The sequence below is a fragment of the Mustelus asterias genome, chromosome 23 (assembly GCF_964213995.1).
Source record: "Mustelus asterias chromosome 23, sMusAst1.hap1.1, whole genome shotgun sequence".
NCBI lineage: Eukaryota > Metazoa > Chordata > Chondrichthyes > Carcharhiniformes > Triakidae > Mustelus > Mustelus asterias.
Window position 1 is genome coordinate 21,046,839 of NC_135823.1, and position 17,754 is coordinate 21,064,592.

At 43.6% G+C, this 17,754-nt stretch overlaps 1 pseudogene across 1 annotated transcript; it reads left to right on the forward strand.

The window, feature by feature from the left end:
* The first annotated feature begins 5,534 nt into the window (after nt 1–5,534).
* Nucleotides 5,535–16,610, forward strand: LOC144510561 (methionine-R-sulfoxide reductase B1-A-like; annotated as a pseudogene). Its single transcript, XR_013500645.1, has 4 exons — nt 5,535–5,646; nt 8,272–8,414; nt 8,514–8,628; nt 15,375–16,610. The product of XR_013500645.1 is annotated as a methionine-R-sulfoxide reductase B1-A-like (transcript).
* The last annotated feature ends 1,144 nt before the right edge of the window (nt 16,611–17,754 follow it).

The following is a 17,754-nucleotide window of genomic DNA, read 5'->3' on the forward strand; positions in this document are numbered from 1 at the left end:
AGCACTCCAATGGACTGTACATCCAAGGTAAATTAACACAATGTTTTGTATGGAGGAATATTGAGAGCTCTTGGTCTCAAACAATAGACAGACCAATTTATGGTCCGGCTTCTGGTCAGAGACATGATTCTGGAATTATTAAGGTCTGGAGACGAAGTTTTCAGGTGGCTTACGTTATCCATAACCAGCCCCTTTCTCTCTTGAGTAGCGACCCCTGCGTAGCCCAAAATCTCCTCAAAACGCCAGAAGATGTCAAGTTTAAAGTTTATTTATTCGTGTCACAAGTAGGCTTACATTAACACTGCAATGAAGTTGCTGTGAAAATCCCCTAGTCGCCACACTCCGGGGCCTGTTCAGGTACACTGAAGGAGAATTTAGCATGGCCAATGCACCTAACCAACACATCTTTCGGACTGTGGGAGGAAATTCACGCAGGCATGGGGAGAACGTGCAGACTCCGCACAGGCAGTGACCCAAGCTGGGAATTGAACCCGGGTCCCTGGCGTTGTGAGGCAGCAGTGCTAACCACTGTGCCATAGTGCCGCCCAAGACAACCGCTCTCATAATTATAATTAGGGGCAGCTTTGGCCCTCCAAGCCTGCACCAACCATGCTGCCCGACTGAACTAAAACCCCCTACCCTTCCGGGGACCATATCCCTCTATTCCCATCCTATTCATGTATTTGTCAAGATGCCCCTTAAAAGTCACTATCGTATCTGCTTCCCCAGCTCCTCTGGCAGCGAGTTCCAGGCACCCACTACCCTTTGTGTAAAAAACTTGACTCGTACATCTCCTAGATAGACAAGAGAACAACCAACAACTGGAAGAGCCTTAAGCTCTGGCTCCAGCACCTGTTGATAGGGTCAACACTACAACCACAGAGCAAATGCTGCAACTCCAGGCAATGCTGGAACCAATAGCAGTGCCCATTGCTGACAGCACACCACACAACCAAACACTAAGGTGAGCTTACTAAAAAATCACATCCTCATAACGGGAAAGACCATCTTCCCTCACAAAGGACACCATGATAACCTACGAGATGAAAGAAGAAAAGAAAAATAAAACTGCGTGGAGACGAGTACAACGTTTGTCCACCCCACAAGGAATGGGGTCTTGGAGGGGCCGAAGGGCCTGTTTCCTGTGCTGCTGTACTAAAATACAACCACCTATCCACAACCACAATGTCAACAAAGAGCTTTTCAAAACCAGGGAATGGCAAAAAAGGGATAAAAAAGATACCCAATTGCCAGAACAACCTCCAAATCAAACGTTTTCCTGCAACTATAGAGCCTACCGATCCTCTGACTGTTCTGCAAATGAGATATGGAAGGGTTATGAAGCTGGAAACCCCCTGAACCTATGAACTCAGACACTTGAAGGGGGGAAATTGATTAGATATAACGTAAATACATGGGATAAACTAGACTGACTTGAAATACATTGGATAAAGACTTGAGGGGAGGTGTAGTATAAGGGTCTGGCACATATAGAGTTAACATGACACTAAGACAAGTACTATCTGTGCAATGATGTAAGAAAACACAGGGTTCAGTCCAGAGTCATGAGTATGGAGACTTGAACCTTTTACTGTCTGTATGAATATAGTTCTTGTCATTAATAAATACAGACAGGTAATGCATACATACAGGCAGCACGGTGGCACAGCGGTTAGCACAGCTGTCTCACAGCGCCAGGGACCCGGGTTTAATTCTGGCCTCGGGTCACTGTCTGTGTGGAGTTTGCACATTCTCCCCATGTCTGCGTGGGTCTCCTCCGGGTGCTCCGGTTTCCTCCACAGTCAAAGATGTACGGGTTAGGTTGATTGGCCAGGTTAAATTGCCCTTTAGTGTCAGGGAGAGTAGGAGGGTAAATGCGTGGGGTTACGGGGATAGGGTCTGGGTGGGATTGTGGTCGGTGCAGGCTCAATGGGCCGAATGGCCTCTTTCTGCACTGTAGGGATTCTATGATTCTATGATTCTACTTCAGACTGCAGTGACGTACCGAACAGTATTTAACACTCTGCAACATCACTGACTGTTGAAATGTTAATGAGACCCAGTTAATAAAATGCTTCAGACTAACAGCTGCAGCTCCTGGACATCTTTCTGCTCAAGAATGAGAATTCCCTCTTGTGTATTTTGTCACTTAACACAGGTCAGTGCTCATGCATTTAATTAATTTAATATCAAGGCACTGAAAATGGAATATTCAAAAATAGAAGCAAGAATGTAAGCAGGCTTTAGATTAGATTATCAAAGAAGAGTTTAAATAAGCTAAGTGGTACTTTGCTTGCTCCTGCGTAGAATTATATTTCACTCTTCCTGTCTTTCAGTCCTGGTATCATTTGGTTGCAAAGTTGGAAGAAAAGAAGCAAACAAAGATATTTGGATTGAAATACCATTGCACGAATGCTCAGTCCCATTGCTGCTAGGCCTGGCCATGGTTCTCCCCCACCACTCCAGTATAAGGTATGGACCATGGAGATCACCCTGACTGTCTGCCTTTCAGTTCCCTTGAGGTCTCATTCAGTTGATAGCACTCCTACTTCTGTGCCAGAAAGCTGCGGGTTCATATCCTCCTCCAGAAGCTTCTAACACAAAAATCTAAACTGACCTTCCAGTGCAGTACTGAGGGAGAGCTGCGTTGTTGGAGATGCTCTCTCAGGTGGATCTAAAAGATCCTATTGCAATACTCACGGACTAATGGAAGTCTGTGATGAACAACCTCCTCTTTGGGACCTGGTACCTGAATAGAGAGAGAGAGTGAGCTCTCATAGATTTAATTTATTTAGGTTGATGATATTGGGTAAGTCTTACAAGAAGATGTTTCAGTCATCATGGGCTATTCAACTAAACTGAACTTATTAACGACCCAGGTTTGTAAAGGCTGGGTCTGCGCTACTCTGATAATTAAGCTGCAATTTCCTACTGAAATAAATACTCATATTTACATAACGTTTTCTCATCGCCAGCGAACATCTCTAAGTGCTTAGTCCTCTTCGGTCCTAGCCAACATTTATCGCTCATTTAACATCACCTGATCTGCTCTGTGTGCAAACCGACTGCCTCATTTCCCACAAGGACTGCTTCTCGAAAATACATCACTGCCTGTAAAGCACTCTGGGCCGTCCTGAGGTTGTGACAGGCGCTATTTAAACGCAAGTCTTCCTTTCTCAATTTGGTCAATTTGTGTGTATCAGCATGGTCCTGGCGAAGGAATACGAGGTGTCCACCGGTTTGCTTGGAGGCCTTCGCAATCCTCTAAAGCCTGGAATGGATAGTGGACAGACAGAATAAGATTATCATTCATTTGAATAAATTTCCTTTGTCTTTTTGGATGTCCTTGATTGTGCTTCTGTTACAAAGCCCATTCAGGCCAAGAAGACCTTGCTTATTTATGTTCTACCGTGGTCTCCTGCCACCCCTCCTCATCAAACTCCAGCACAGATACTTCAATTCCTTTCTCCCTCCTGTTTGTATTGAGATTCAGATGGGACAGGGCTGAATGGTCTCTTTCTGTGCTGTTACCATTCTATCATTCTATTTGCTTGAACTACTTATTGTGATTGCACGCTCCAAACTCCCTCCTCTCAATGGGTAGAGAGGTTTCTCTAGAATTCCCTGTTGGATTTATTAAAGAATGAAGAAAAGTACAGCACAGGAACAGGCCCTTTGGCCCTCCAAGCCCGTGCTGATCATGATGCCCTAGTTTATTCAATCTCTCCTCATAGTCAACACCCTCGAGACCAGGCGACACCGGTGAACCTTCTTTGCACTCTCTCCAAAGCTTCCATGTCCTTCTGGTAGTGTGGCGACCAGGACTGCACACAGTACTCCAAATGCGGCCTAACCAAGGTTAATTAGTGACTATTTTATATTTAGAAGAAGAAGAAATTTAGAACCCCTGGTTTTGTAAGAACATGGTGACTTGTGGCACTAGCGTCCCTGCTCCGATCCAGAAGTTCTGGGTTCAAGCCTCAACCTGGGACTTGATGGCCAAGGAAGTTGTGTTCATTATGTGACCAAACAGGTTGATTATCTGCCAATAAATCCCTTCAATAGGCCTATGGCAGGTGATAAGAGTGGGAGAGTTTCCTGGTCAGCTGCACTGCAGAACGGCAAACCACTGCAGCACCTTGCCAAGTATAACCATGGAGCAATCCAATGGAAGTCTGTGAACAACAATGCCCTCTAAAGGGGAATAATACCCATACTAATAATTATGGAGATGAATAGAAGTCACATTAATAACTGTGTCCAGTGAAAGGACTAAATCAAAGAAAAAAAGGCTAGGCACAGTTTAATAGCAGGCACATGCACACCAGGATAGTACGCTGCTATACAAAAGTCAGTAGAAGGGAAAATAAAATGTCTTAATCTGGGAAAGGTCATTAAACCAGACATTGGATTGGGAGGATTGATTTGTGTTCTAACACAGCTGGAGTGTCCAAATATAGTTGGAACAAAAACTTACTGACACAATTAAAATCTCAGACTGATTGGATATTATAATTAAGCAAGCGTGAGGTGATTGCGATTGGTTTTAATATCTGTACCTTATGAATGATGTAACCTTAATCAATAACTGTAAGTGGATAGAGATAACTTCTATACCTTTTTTTATTCATCTGTGGGACACAGGCGTCACTGGCTAGGCCAGCATTTATTGCCCATCCCTGGTTGCCCTTGAGAAGGTGGTGGTGAGCTGCCTTCTTGAATCGCTGCAGTCCATGTGCTGTGGGTTGACCCACAATGCCACGAGCGAGGGAATTCCAGGATTCTGACCCAGTGACTGCAAAGGAACGGCGACATATTTCCAAGTCAGGATGGTGAGTAGCTTGGAGGGGAACTTGCAGGTGATGGCGTTCCCATGTATCTGCTGCCCTTGTCCTTCTAAATGCAAGTGGTTATGGGTTTGGAAGATGCTGTCTAAGGATCTTTGGTGAATTGCTGCAGTGCATCTTGTAGATAGTACACACTGCTGCTACTGAGCATCAGTGGTGAAGGGATTGAATGTTCGTGGATTTGGTGCCAATCATGCTGGCTGCTTTGTCCTGGATGGTGTCAAGCTTCTTGAGTGTTGTTGGAGCTGTACCCATCCAGGCAAGTGATTGATATATGCTAATTATGTACTTGAATTTGATACGATAACTGCTTGGCTATTCCTGAATTCTGGGCTCTGGCTAGTTACCAGCACTGCCTCTGACTTTACAGGGCCCTGGCTTGATTCCATCAGATCATTTTGTGATATTTCATTGCCTCAAAGGCATAATATAAATGCAAGTTGTTGACTTGGCAACAAATGCTGCTTTGCCAAAGTCCTGACCACAAAGTCCTGAAAGAGGAAGGAAAACTTTCAGAAATGTGTACTTTGCAGTTCACCATTGGTCTCTCCTACTCCCGGCTCAATGTCGCCCTCCTCAGGTCTATCCCTGTAACCTCAGTTCACCCAGCCTATGAGCGTGCGCCCTCTCCCTGGCCAGCCCCCGGCGCATGCGCCCTCTCCCCCTGGCCAGCCCCCGGCGCATGCACTCTTCCCCTGTCGGCCGCCGGCCCCTGGCGCACGCGCCAGTCTCAGGGTCAGGGTGATGGCGTTCTGCTCCTTTGCCGGCGGGGAGGTTTATAAAGATCACTTTGAAGCGGGTAAGTCCCGGTGAAGCCGGGGGAATGGGACGGCTCCGGGCTTCAGGTTCACCTCTTCAAAACCCGCACTCAGCTTCGGTCAAATCTCATTTGGTGAAAGTAGCGGAACCGGTAAAAACTCACAGACTCTGTCTCCCAAATCCCTGAATCCCAATTCCTTAAATCCCAATTCCCCAAATCCTTAAATCCCAATTCCCCAAATCCTTAAATCCCAATTCCCAAATCCCAATCCGGCGTCTTTATTCTCAAATCTCCCAGATTCCAAACCCCTGCCCTTATTCCCCAAACCTTAATCCTCACAGTAACTTCATTGCAGTGTTAATGCCTACTTGTGACACTGATTAAATAAACTTTAAAAAACTGTCCTTGTTCCCAAAATCCCAATTCCCTGTCTTTATTCCTAAATGTGGAGATGCCGGCGTTGGACTGGGGTAAACACATTTGCTGCCAAATAAACCTGTTGGACTTTAACCTGGTGTTGTTAAAACTCTTACTGTGTTTATTCCTAAATCCCAGATATCCCAAATCCCAATCCCCTGTCTTTATTCCTAAATCCCAGATATTCCAATCCCCTGTCTTTATTCCTAAATCCCAGATATCCCAAATCCCAATCCCCTGTCTTTATTCCTAAATCCCAGATATCCCAAATCCCAGTCCCCTGTCTTTATTCCCAAATCCCCATTCTCAAATCCACATTCCAAAATCTCAATCTAACATTCCAAATCCCAAACTCAGAGAGGTTTGATTTGATTTATTATTGTCACATGTATTAGTGTACATGTGAAAAGTATTTTTTCTTGCGTGCTATACAGATAAAGCATACCGTTCATAGAGTACATAGAGAAGGAAAGGAGAGAGTGCAGAATGTAGTGTTACAGTCATAGCTAGGGTGTAGAGAAAGATCAACTTAACGCGAGGTAGGTCCATTCAAAAGTCTGAAGGCAGCAGGGAAGAAACTATTCTTGAGTCGGTTTGTACGGACCTCGGATTTTTGTATCTTTTTCCCGACAGAAGGTGGAAGAAAGAATGTCCGGGGTGCGTGGGGTCCTAAATTATGTTGGCTGCTTTCCTGAGGCAGTGGGAAATGTAGACAGTGTCAATGGATGGGAGGCTGGTTTGCGTGATGGACTGGGCTATGTTCACAAACCTTTTGTAGTTTATTTTGGTCTTGGTCAGAGCAGCAGCCATACCAAGCTGTGATGCAATCAGAAAAGATGCTTTCTATGGTGCATCGTAAAAATTGGTGAGAGATTCAGAGTCCAAAATCATTCCCAATTCTCCTGTCCTGAATTCTATCTCCCAGTTCCAGTTCCCAGTTCCTCATTCCGAAGTTTCCATCGCCAATCCCTCTATTTGTTTCCCAGTCCGTGTTTGCTGTCCCCAGCGGAGAGGAGAGAATATTGTTGGGAGTGATGGATTGAAAGTACGGGTAAATCCCAGCTTCACCTGGAATGAGCATTTGGGGCATTGGACCGTGAGAGGGTGAATGGGCAGGTGTTGCAGCTCCTGCGCTTGCCATGGGGAGAGGATGGGGTAATTGAAGAGTGGACCAGACGGTCACAGAGGAAGCACTCTCTTTAGAATGCCAGAAGGCTCTGGAGCCAAAGTATTTTGCTCCAGATTTATGTAATTAACTTAATTTAAACTCCACAGCTGCTGAGGTGGGATTTGAATTCATATCTTTAGAGCATTAATCCAAGCTTCTGCATTAACTAGTGCAGTAACAGAACCATGGTGCTACTATCCCAGCCATACCATTCCTCTGGCTTCCGTTGAGTTGCATCAGTGGCAGGAAGCTGAGGAACAGGGAAGGCACAGTGGAGCAGGGAGTTAATTGACACGTGATTGGAAAGTCAGGGTCTTGCGGGACTAAATGTGTTCTGCAAATCGAACACTCAATCTGTGTCCAGTCTCCCCAGTGTTGGAGAGACCGTGTTATGAGCAGCAAATAGATATGTTAAATTGAAAGGAGTAGAATTAGCTGGATATGTTTGAACACTTTGTTTAGTGGAGATAGGGTTGAGGGAATATAAGATGGGTCTCATGGACAAGTTTAAGTTTTAGGTTTATTTATTATTGTCACAATTACATTAACACTGCAATGAAGTTACTGTGAAAATCCCCTAGTCGCCACACTCTGGTGCCTGTTCAGGTACACTGTGAGGGAGAATTTAGCACGGCCAATGCACCTCACCAGGACGTCCTTTGGTCTGTAGGAGGAAACTGGAGCAAGGGGAGAACGTGCAGACTCCACACAGACAGTGACCCAAACTGGGAATTGAACCCAGGTCCCTGGTGCTGTGAAGCAGCGGTGCTAACCACTGTGCCAACATGCTGCCCAAGTTGATCTCGGAGAGTGGCAGGAGGGGAGATAGTAGTGAGACTAGAGAAAGGTTAGAGCTGGGGGGGGGAGCCATGAAGCAAGTTTGATTTGATTAAACTTTATACTTCAAATGTAAAAAATTGTTTGTGTGCATTAGGATGTTGGAAAAACTATAATTTTGTCTTAAAATACATTTAATTCTAGTAAAATAGGAAATATGAGTATTTTCTGTCATTGATCTAAATGTTATTGTACATGGCGCTCACGTTCCGTTTTGTCGATATTGTTTCTTTTCAATATAGGGCTATATGTCTGCTCAAAGTGTGGGCATGAGTTGTTCTCAAGTCGAGCTAAATATGAGCATTCCTCACCATGGCCTGCTTTTACTGAAACTATTCATTCAGACAGCCTATCGAAAAGAAAAGAAAGCAGAAATGCCCTAAAGGTAGGATGTCAAATGTGGTAGGAAATGGAAGGTTATTTCTTGTATTTCTGATGGCGTTAAGTGCCTAAGTAGCACAATTCTAAAATCTCTTTACTTCAGGTTTCTTGTGGAAAGTGTGGCAATGGACTAGGTCACGAGTTCCTCAATGACGGGCCCAATCGAGGCCAGTCACGCTTCTGAATATTCAGCAGCTCGTTGAAGTTTGTTCCCAAAGGTAAGTGTGACCAATTCAGTTTATAACAGCTCTATACTATAAATGGCTGGAGAAGACTGGCTTTGCTCGTATGGTCTTGTTTTATTTAAATTTAAATCCAGTCCAGCTAAACCAGTTTTGCAAGTAGAACCTGCAGCAGGAAACAAATTAAAGTTTATGTTTATTAGTGTCACAAGTTGGTTTCCATTAACACTGCAGTGAAGTTACTGTGAAAATCTCCGAGTCGCCACACACCAGTGCCCCCACCGAGGGAGAATTTAGCATAGCCAATAGACCTAACCAGCACAGCTTTCAGACTGTGGGAGGAAACTGGAGCACCCCGGAGGAAACCCACACAGACACGGGGAGAATGTGCAAACTCCACACAGACAGTGACTCAAGCTGGGAATTGAACCCTGGTGCTGTGAGGCAACAGTGCTAACCACTGTGCCACCGTGCTGTTCCATGGTGATGGTGGTGTAGATGGTTTATTAACAGGGAAGCAGGAGGTTCTCCAGACGGACACTGTGAAAGTGAACCCAGGGGTCCCTGGCGCTGTGAGGCAGCAGTGCAACCACTGAGCTGCCCTCAGTCTACCCAAACAAGTTGTGCAAGTGGAACCTGTGGTAAGAATCAAATTGTTGTACTTCATTAAATTCCTGTGTCACTGGATCAGACTTGTTTGCCATTTCAAATGTTGGAACATCGCTCTGCAGCAAGTGTTGACATTTCAGCGCACAATCTATGCTGCTTAGTTTCCTGATTAAATAAACATGCCTGTTCTATTTATCAGGTGGAGTCTTTGTGTTCTGCTGAATCATGAGAGGGTAGGGTTGGTAGCAGCAATATCACTTATTGATTTTATAGAGAACAAGACTTTGAAATCAGTATTGCATAACAAAATAAGAAGTCTCACACACCAGGTTGAAGTCCAACAGGTTAATTCGGAATCACAAGCTTTCGGAGCACTGCTCCTTCATCAGGTGAGCTCCTTCATCACTCACCTGAAGAAGGAGCAGCGCTCCAAAAGCTTGTGATGCCAGATAAACCTGTTGGACTTTAACCTGGTGTTATGAGACGACTTACTGTGCCCACCCCAGTCCAACGCCGGCAACTCCACATCATGGACAACAAAATAAATCAAAAGATCCATGTTGAATAAATGTGCATGAAAAGTAAAAAAGTAAAGTTCATTTATTAGTCACAAGTAGGCTTACATTAACACTGCAATGAAGTTACTGTGAAAATCACCTAGTCGCCACATTCCAGTGCCTGTTCAGGTACACTGAGGGAGAATTTAGTATGGCCAATACACCTAACCAGCACGTCTTTCGGACTGTGGGAGGAAACCCATACAGAGATGGGGAGAACGTGCAGACTCCGCACAGACAGTGACCCAAGGCAGGAATTGAATCCGGGTTTCTGGTGTTGTGAGGCAGCAGTGCTAACCACTGTGCCGCCCTACTACACTACACACTTTTATATTAAAATGAACACTTTTGATTGAATATGGGATAGAGGTGGTGGTAGATAGGGTTGGGATGAGGACTCAGCAAAGATAAATACAATAGGAGACTTTTCTATACCCTCAGAACATTGTGCATCTTTGTATGTGAATTCTGACCTAACTTACCTGTTTTAGATAGCTTACGACAGCTTTGTCACGAAGTGTTATGGACAGAGTGCCACCTACATTTTCAGTACATTTACTGTGACCATTCATCCTTTTGACGATATGCCGGATAAAAGCATTGTATGAACCTCCGGGGACAAGTTTCTGTTTCAGCATCTCTGGTCCTAAGGCAGGGAGAACTTCAGCAAAGAGGCCGAATTTGCCGTTGCAGAATCAGGGAACACGAGGAACCAAGATGTTGTTATCCTATTTTCAAAACATGGTGACAAAGTCGACCTGACAAAAGCGGATCTATTGGCTTCACAATAGCAGTAGAAATAGTGAAATCAGTTGTTCATAAACTTGATCTAGTTCTGTTATATAGCAGCAAACATCAGTTATGGGGAAGATTCTGTCTGATAGACTTTCTTAATTTTTTTTGAGAGCGACGGGTGAACTGCAGAAACTCCAATGACAAGAAATGTTGGATAAGAATTTCTGTGGCCTAGAAAGAAGCAGATATGTGTTAAGAAAATTGTATTGAAGATCAAATGAGTACTTGGTATTGTGCTCCAGAATCGACAGTCGGGGCCTGATTGCCTCTAATTTACATTGCCCAGCTGTCAATACAAACTAGTCAGATTCACAGAGAATATTAAACTGGGGCGAAAGATGGATCTCTCAAAGGAACACATTTTATCTAACCCATTTTATAAATCATATGTAAATGTATGCCTTTTGTAGCAGATGGGACAAGTGCAAAATGAACAGCATAGGTATTTTGCGAATGGCGTCAAAGTAACTTGGATAAAACTGAAAAGAATCTCTGGGTATTAAGAATGGTGTTAATGTCAAACCCGCGCAGGATGACAATCAACAAAGCTATTAGAATGCTGCAGTATCAAAGCAAACAATGTGCTGAACTCTTTCGACAAAATAATCATGTAATTCATGAGGTTTTTACTTAAACTATATGTGCACGAGTCACACTACACTTACGGGATACTAACCCGAGCTTTGGTCACAGAAACATTAGGGAGATAGTTAAAGCCCTAAAAATGATTCAGAGAAAACCAGTTTTAGAATCAGGAAATGACAGATACATTACACAAATATTTTACATCTGTCCTCACAGTCAAAGATACAAAAAGCATTCCAAAAATAATGGGGAACCAAGAAATTAAAATTGAAAGTAGAGAAATGGAATATTAGCATTTGCAGCTAAAGGAATAGAATATAAAGGTAAGGAAGTATTGTTGCAACTATACAAGGCATTGGTGAGGCTGCACCTGGAGTATTGTGCACAGTTTTGGTCCCCTTTATTTGAGGAAAGATGTAGTGGCATTGGAAGCAGTTCAGAGGAGGTTCACTAGATTGATTCCAGAGATGAGGGGTTTGTCGCATGAAGAGAGATTGAACAGTTTAGGCCGATACCCTCTGGAATTTAGAAGAATGAGGGGAGATCAAATTGAGGTATACAAGATGATAAAAGGTATGGATAAAGTAGACATGGAGCGGATGCTTCCTCTTGTGGGACATTCTAGGACGAGAGGTCACAGTCTTAGGATAAGGGGTAGCAAATTTAAAACAGAGCTGAGGAGAAACTACTTCTCCCAAAGGGTTGTGAATCTGTGGAATTTGCTACCTCAAAGTGCGGTGGATGTTGGAACAGTGAGTAAATTTGAGGAGTTAGTCAGATTTTTAATTGGTAATGGGTTGAAGGGTTATGGGGAGAAGGCAGGAAAATCGGGATGAGGAGCATCCACCATGATTGAATGGCGGAGCAGACTCTGGGCTGAATGATCTAATTCTGCACCTATATCTTATGAACTTATATAAGAAAGGAATGGGACTAAAAGCTGACATATCCTTAGGACCCCAATGGTCTACATTCTCGAATTCCAAGATATTGTCCCATGTAAACAGCTACTTGGAGCTGCTGGATATCAGGTGGGGTCTAATGTTGGCGAACTGCTCTAAGAAGAGTATGACATGATACCCTGTCAGAGGTACTAACTCCTGCCATGACACCCCATACACCCCAAAGTTGTATAAAGTTGTAGTAAAAGTTTGTTCGTCCTGATGAACTCCAGCAATTTTTTTAGTGCACAAAAATAAGCATTTCAATTGAAGCTCTTATTGCAAATAGTCAGTTCAGTATTATCATTTTGATAGTCACCTTAAACTTATTATTTTGATTTGATACAGAACATTGCCGCTTTTACTGCATTGGGTGAGAAGATAAGCAATGGAATCAAAGCTTAATATTCAATTTTTAACCTTTTGTGTTTTGGCTTGATTTCATTCAATATTTAAGTTTAAATAGCGCTGTTAGTATTTTTCAGATGTCAGGAAAGACATAAACCTGTGAAACCTGATTCGTTGACGTATCATTGTGTTTATGTATAAAACCATTGTTTTGTGCAGTAAGTACAGTAATAGACTTAATTACTGTACTGACTGCTCAAAACAATGGACGGCATGGTGGCACAGTGGTTAGCACCACTGCCTGTCAGTGCCAGGGACCTGGGTTTGATTCCCGGCTTGGGCCACTAACATAGAACAGTACAGCACAGAACAGGCCCTTTGGCCCACGATGTTGTGCCGAGCTTTGTCTGAAACCAAGATCAAGCTATCCCACTCCCTATCATCCTGGTGTGCTCCATGTGCCTATCCAATAACCGCTTAAAATTCCTAAAGTGTCTGACTCCACTATCACTGCAGGCAGTCCATTCCACACCCCAACCACTCTCTGCGTAAAGAACCTACCTCTGATATCCTTCCTATATCTCCCACCATGAACCCTATAGTTATGCCCCCTTGTAATAGCTCCATCCACCCGAGGAAATAGTCTTTGAACGTTCACTCTATCGATCCCCTTCATCATTTTATAAACCTCTATTAAGTCTCCCCTCAGCCTCCTCCGCTCCAGAGAGAACAGCCCTAGCTCCCTCAACCTTTCCTCATAAGACCTACCCTCCAAACCAGGCAGCATCCTGGTAAATCTCCTCTGCACTCTTTCCAGCGCTTCCACATCCTTCTTATAGTGAGGTGACCAGAACTGCACACAATATTCCAAATGTGGTCTCACCAAGGTCCTGTACAGTTGCAGTATAACCCCACAGCTCTTAAACTCCAACCCCCTGTTAATAAAAGCTAACACACTATAGGCCTTCTTCACAGCTCTATCCACTTGAGTGGCAACCTTTAGAGATCTGTGGATATGGACCCCAAGATCTCTCTGTTCCTCCACAGTCTTCAGAACCCTACCTTTGACCCTGTAATCCACATTTAAATTAGTCCTGCCAAAATGAATCACCTCTCATTTATCAGGGTTAAACTCCATTTGCCATTTTTCAGCCCAGCTTTGCATCCTATCTATGTCTCTTTGCAGCCTACAACAGCCCTCCACCTCATCCACTACTCCACCAATCTTGGTGTCATCAGCAAATTTACTGATCCACCCTTCAGCCCCCTCCTCTAAGTCATTAATAAAAATCACAAAGAACAGAGGACCAAGCACCGATCCCTGTGGCACTCTGCTAGCAACCTGCCTCCAGTCCGAAAATTTTCCATCCACCACCACCCTCTGTCTTCGATCAGATAGCCAGTTACCTATCCAATCTGCCAACTTTCCCTCTATCCCACACCTCCTTACTTTCATCATAGGCCGACCATGGGGGACCTTATCAAACGCCTTACTAAAATCCATGTATATGACATCAACTGCCCTACCTTCATCAACACACTTAGTTACCTCCTCAAAAAATTCAATCAAATTTGTGAGGCACGACTTGCCCTTCACAAATCCGTGCTGACTATCCCGGATTAATCCGCATCTTTCTAAATGGTCGTAAATTCCATCCCTAAGGACCTTTTCCATCAATTTACCAACCACCGAAGTAAGACTAACCGGTCTATAATTACCAGGGTCATTTCTATTCCCTTTCTTAAACAGAGGAACCACATTCGCCACTCTCCAGTCCTCTGGCACCATCCCCGTGGACAGTGAGGACCCAAAGATCAAAGCCAAAGGCTCTGCAATCTCATCCCTTGCCTCCCAAAGAATCCTAGGATATATTTCATCAGGCCCAGGGGACTTATCGACCTTCAGTTTATTCAAAACTGCCAGTACATCCTCCCTCCGAACAACTATTTCCTCCAGCCTATTAGCCTGTAACACCTTCTCTTCCTCAAAAACATGGCCCCTCTCCTTGGTGAACACTGAAGAAAAGTATTCATTCATCACCTTGCCTATCTCTACTGACTCCATACACAAGTTCCCACTACTGTCCTTGACCGGCCCTAACCTCACCCTGATCATTCTTTTATTCCTCTCATAAGAGTAAAAAGCCTTGGGGTTTTCCTTGATCCGACCCGCCAAGGACTTCTCATGTCCCCTCCTAGCTCTCCTAAGTCCCTTTTTCAGCTCATTCCTTGCTAACTTGTAACCCTCAATCGAGCCATCTGAACCTTGTTTCCTCATCCCTACATAAGCTTCCCTCTTCCTTTTCACAAGACATTCCACCTCTTTCGTGAACCATGGTTCCCTCACTCGGCCATTTCCTCCCTGCCTGACAGGGACATACCTATCAAGGACACCCAGTATTTGTTCCTTGAAAAAGTTCCACTTTTCATTAGTGCCTTTCCCTGACAGTTTCTGTTCCCATCTTATGCCCCCTAATTCTTGCCTGTCTGTGTGGAGTCTGCACGTTCTACCCATGTCTGTGTGGGTTTCCTCCGGGTGCTCCGGTTTCCTCCCACAGTCTGAAAGACGTACTGGTTAGGTGCGTTGGCCATGCTAAATTCTCCCTCAGTGTACCCGAACAGGCGCCGGAGTGTGGTGACTGGGGGATTTTCACAGTAACTTAATTGCAATGTTAATGTAAACCTGCTTGTGACACTAATAAACAAACTTAATAGATTTGTTCTAGTCATCACTGTGTGGACGCAGCTAGGTATGATGCAAAACTATTTGACAAATAGTTTATTTTCCTATCCAAATTGACTGGATTTAGGATACAACACTTTTTTATTGAACTTAATTTTAATAGATTTATAATACATCTGAATGAACTAGTTATCAAGTGAATGCAGATAATGGAAAAAACTGTTATTGTGCAAAGTGTTGAATTGTCTTTTCTTCCATTTGCAGTCAATGGACCTCTTGAGGAAAAATAAGGCGAGCATGGAACTACTTCTTTATGAATCAGCTGGAATTTGTAATGTTCTTGAAAATGCCAAGCAGCTAAACATATAGAATAATTACTGCTTCATCTGGAAATAGCAACTAAGGAGTCCTTGGGATGGTATTTTGTTTTGGTGTGTAGTCATTACATGAAGTTTTCTGGATAAACTCTTTCTTGAACGTCCGGAAGATCGATACTTGCATGATTACACTGACAAAAATACTTGCTGCTTTAAGTAAGTTGGACTTGATTTTGAAATGTTATCTAATCTTTCGAAACTGCGAAATAAAGCACAATGTGGGAGTTGGGGAACAGTTGCTGCAGCTTGGTTTTCTCTGGGAATCTGCAGCAGAAAGCAGTCTTACTCATTTGTCCAAATAATGCTTTGCGTCACTAAGATACGAGGACAAAATATTCAACTAAAATGTCGCCTTATCAGTTAAAGCAAACTGCACTCCTGATCTTAAGCAAATAGTGACTGTGTTGACACCAAATTTTGCAGTATGATTCCAAAACAACAATCCCTTCAGCTAAGCATTTATACAGCGTATTATTGTTTAAGTTCCGTAGGAAACATATTTTACAGGAAAGGAATGTATGGGGGAGAATCACAGGAGTTAACAGGGAATTATAATTTAAATATCATTTAAGTCCCGGCTATGTGATCAACTTTGGTGTCATTGCTGTCAATTAAGTAGGAAAGTCATTGCAATGAAATACAGTGGATTGGTCAGCAATCTTATTATTACACCTTTTTCAGTATTAATCACCAAGGCCCTGATTTTACCTGCACGGCCGCCCGAGGCTCATAAGATCGTGTCCGAGCCAATGGGGAATGCCGTTCTGCGAGTCTCCCCCACCCTGATTTCGGGGTGGCTGTGCCTGTAAAATCAGGGCCCAAGTATCATTAGTAATTTCTGTAGTCGGTCATGTGGCCAATGGATCCTTTCTTCTCTGCGCCCCTCTTGTTTTACTTCAGCATACACAGAATAAGTAGCAGGTTAGTATTGTGGAGGGTAATGAAGATTCTTGGAGGAGTTGAGGGGGAGAGGAATGAAATTGAAGATTGAAGTTTATCTTTTCAATGATTCTTTTAACACTGTACGCTTTGCTGGGAGCAAATGTTTCTGGTTAGATTTTAAATCCATAAAATAATATATCTACTGTAGACTTTTCTCAATTAAAAAATATTTTGAATCCTACTGTTCATATTTGCAGTTCATTTATTTTGCCAACAGTTTGGCTTTCTTCCCCAACTTTTGCATTTGACCTTCTCAACTTGGAGTGACTTCAATAAGAATGGGACAGAAATCATTTCGGTATGTAGAGTTGAGGAAATGGACTTGGCTGATGGCTCAGTGGGTACGTTTGCTGCCTAGGAACTTTGTTAGTGTCACTGTCCCATTCTCTGCTGATCTCGGTCTGTATGGACTATTGGTGAGGATGTGGTCTGCAAGTGCGCATGGTCTGGGGTCCTCGTGACAAGTGACCATGTGGTGAGGTGCTGGACCACATAACTTAAGGAACCACACAGTAGCATAAGTTCAGGAAAAGACGAAAGAAAATTGAGGCAGGGTGGTCATCTATATGGAATGGAGCAATCAAATAATGCGTACCCTCACTTTTTCAATCAAAACCACAAGAGCAAGGCTCATCTTGACTTGATATTAGCTAATGATTTTAAAACTCAAAGAAAGTTATAGCAATGTTGGGGAACAGGGGCCAGGAACCTAACATGATCCGGAAATCTGAAATATCTAAGGCAGTGATGTTGATATGGCAATGATCGTTTAAAAAAAAAAGAGGAAGTAACCATTTCAACACAGCAACTTTGGGGCGGCACGGTGGCACAGTGGTTAGCACTGTTGCCTCACAGCGCCAGGGAGCCGGGTTCGATTCCCGGCTTGGGTCACTGTCTGTGCGGAGTCTGCACATTTTCCCGGTGTCTGCGTGGGATTCCTCCCACACTCCAAAGATGTGTGGGTTAGGTGGATCGGTCATGCTAAATTGCACCTTAGTGTCACGGGGACTAGCTAAGGTAAATGCATGGGGTTATGGGTATAGGATCTGTGTGGGATTGTGATCGGTACAGACTTGATGGGCCGAATGGTCGTCTTCTGCACTGTAAGATTCTATCTAAGACCAGGTATGTAACATCAGAACTGAGAACTAGCATTATAAGAGTTTTTCACAGCCTCAGCATAACTAAGCATGTAAATAACAGGTAGTAGTAGGTGGGGAACAGGGACCAGAAACTTAACATGATCTGGAAATCTGAAATATCTAAGGCAGTGATGTTGACATGGCAATGATGGTTTAAAAAAAAAGAGGAAGTAACCATTTCAA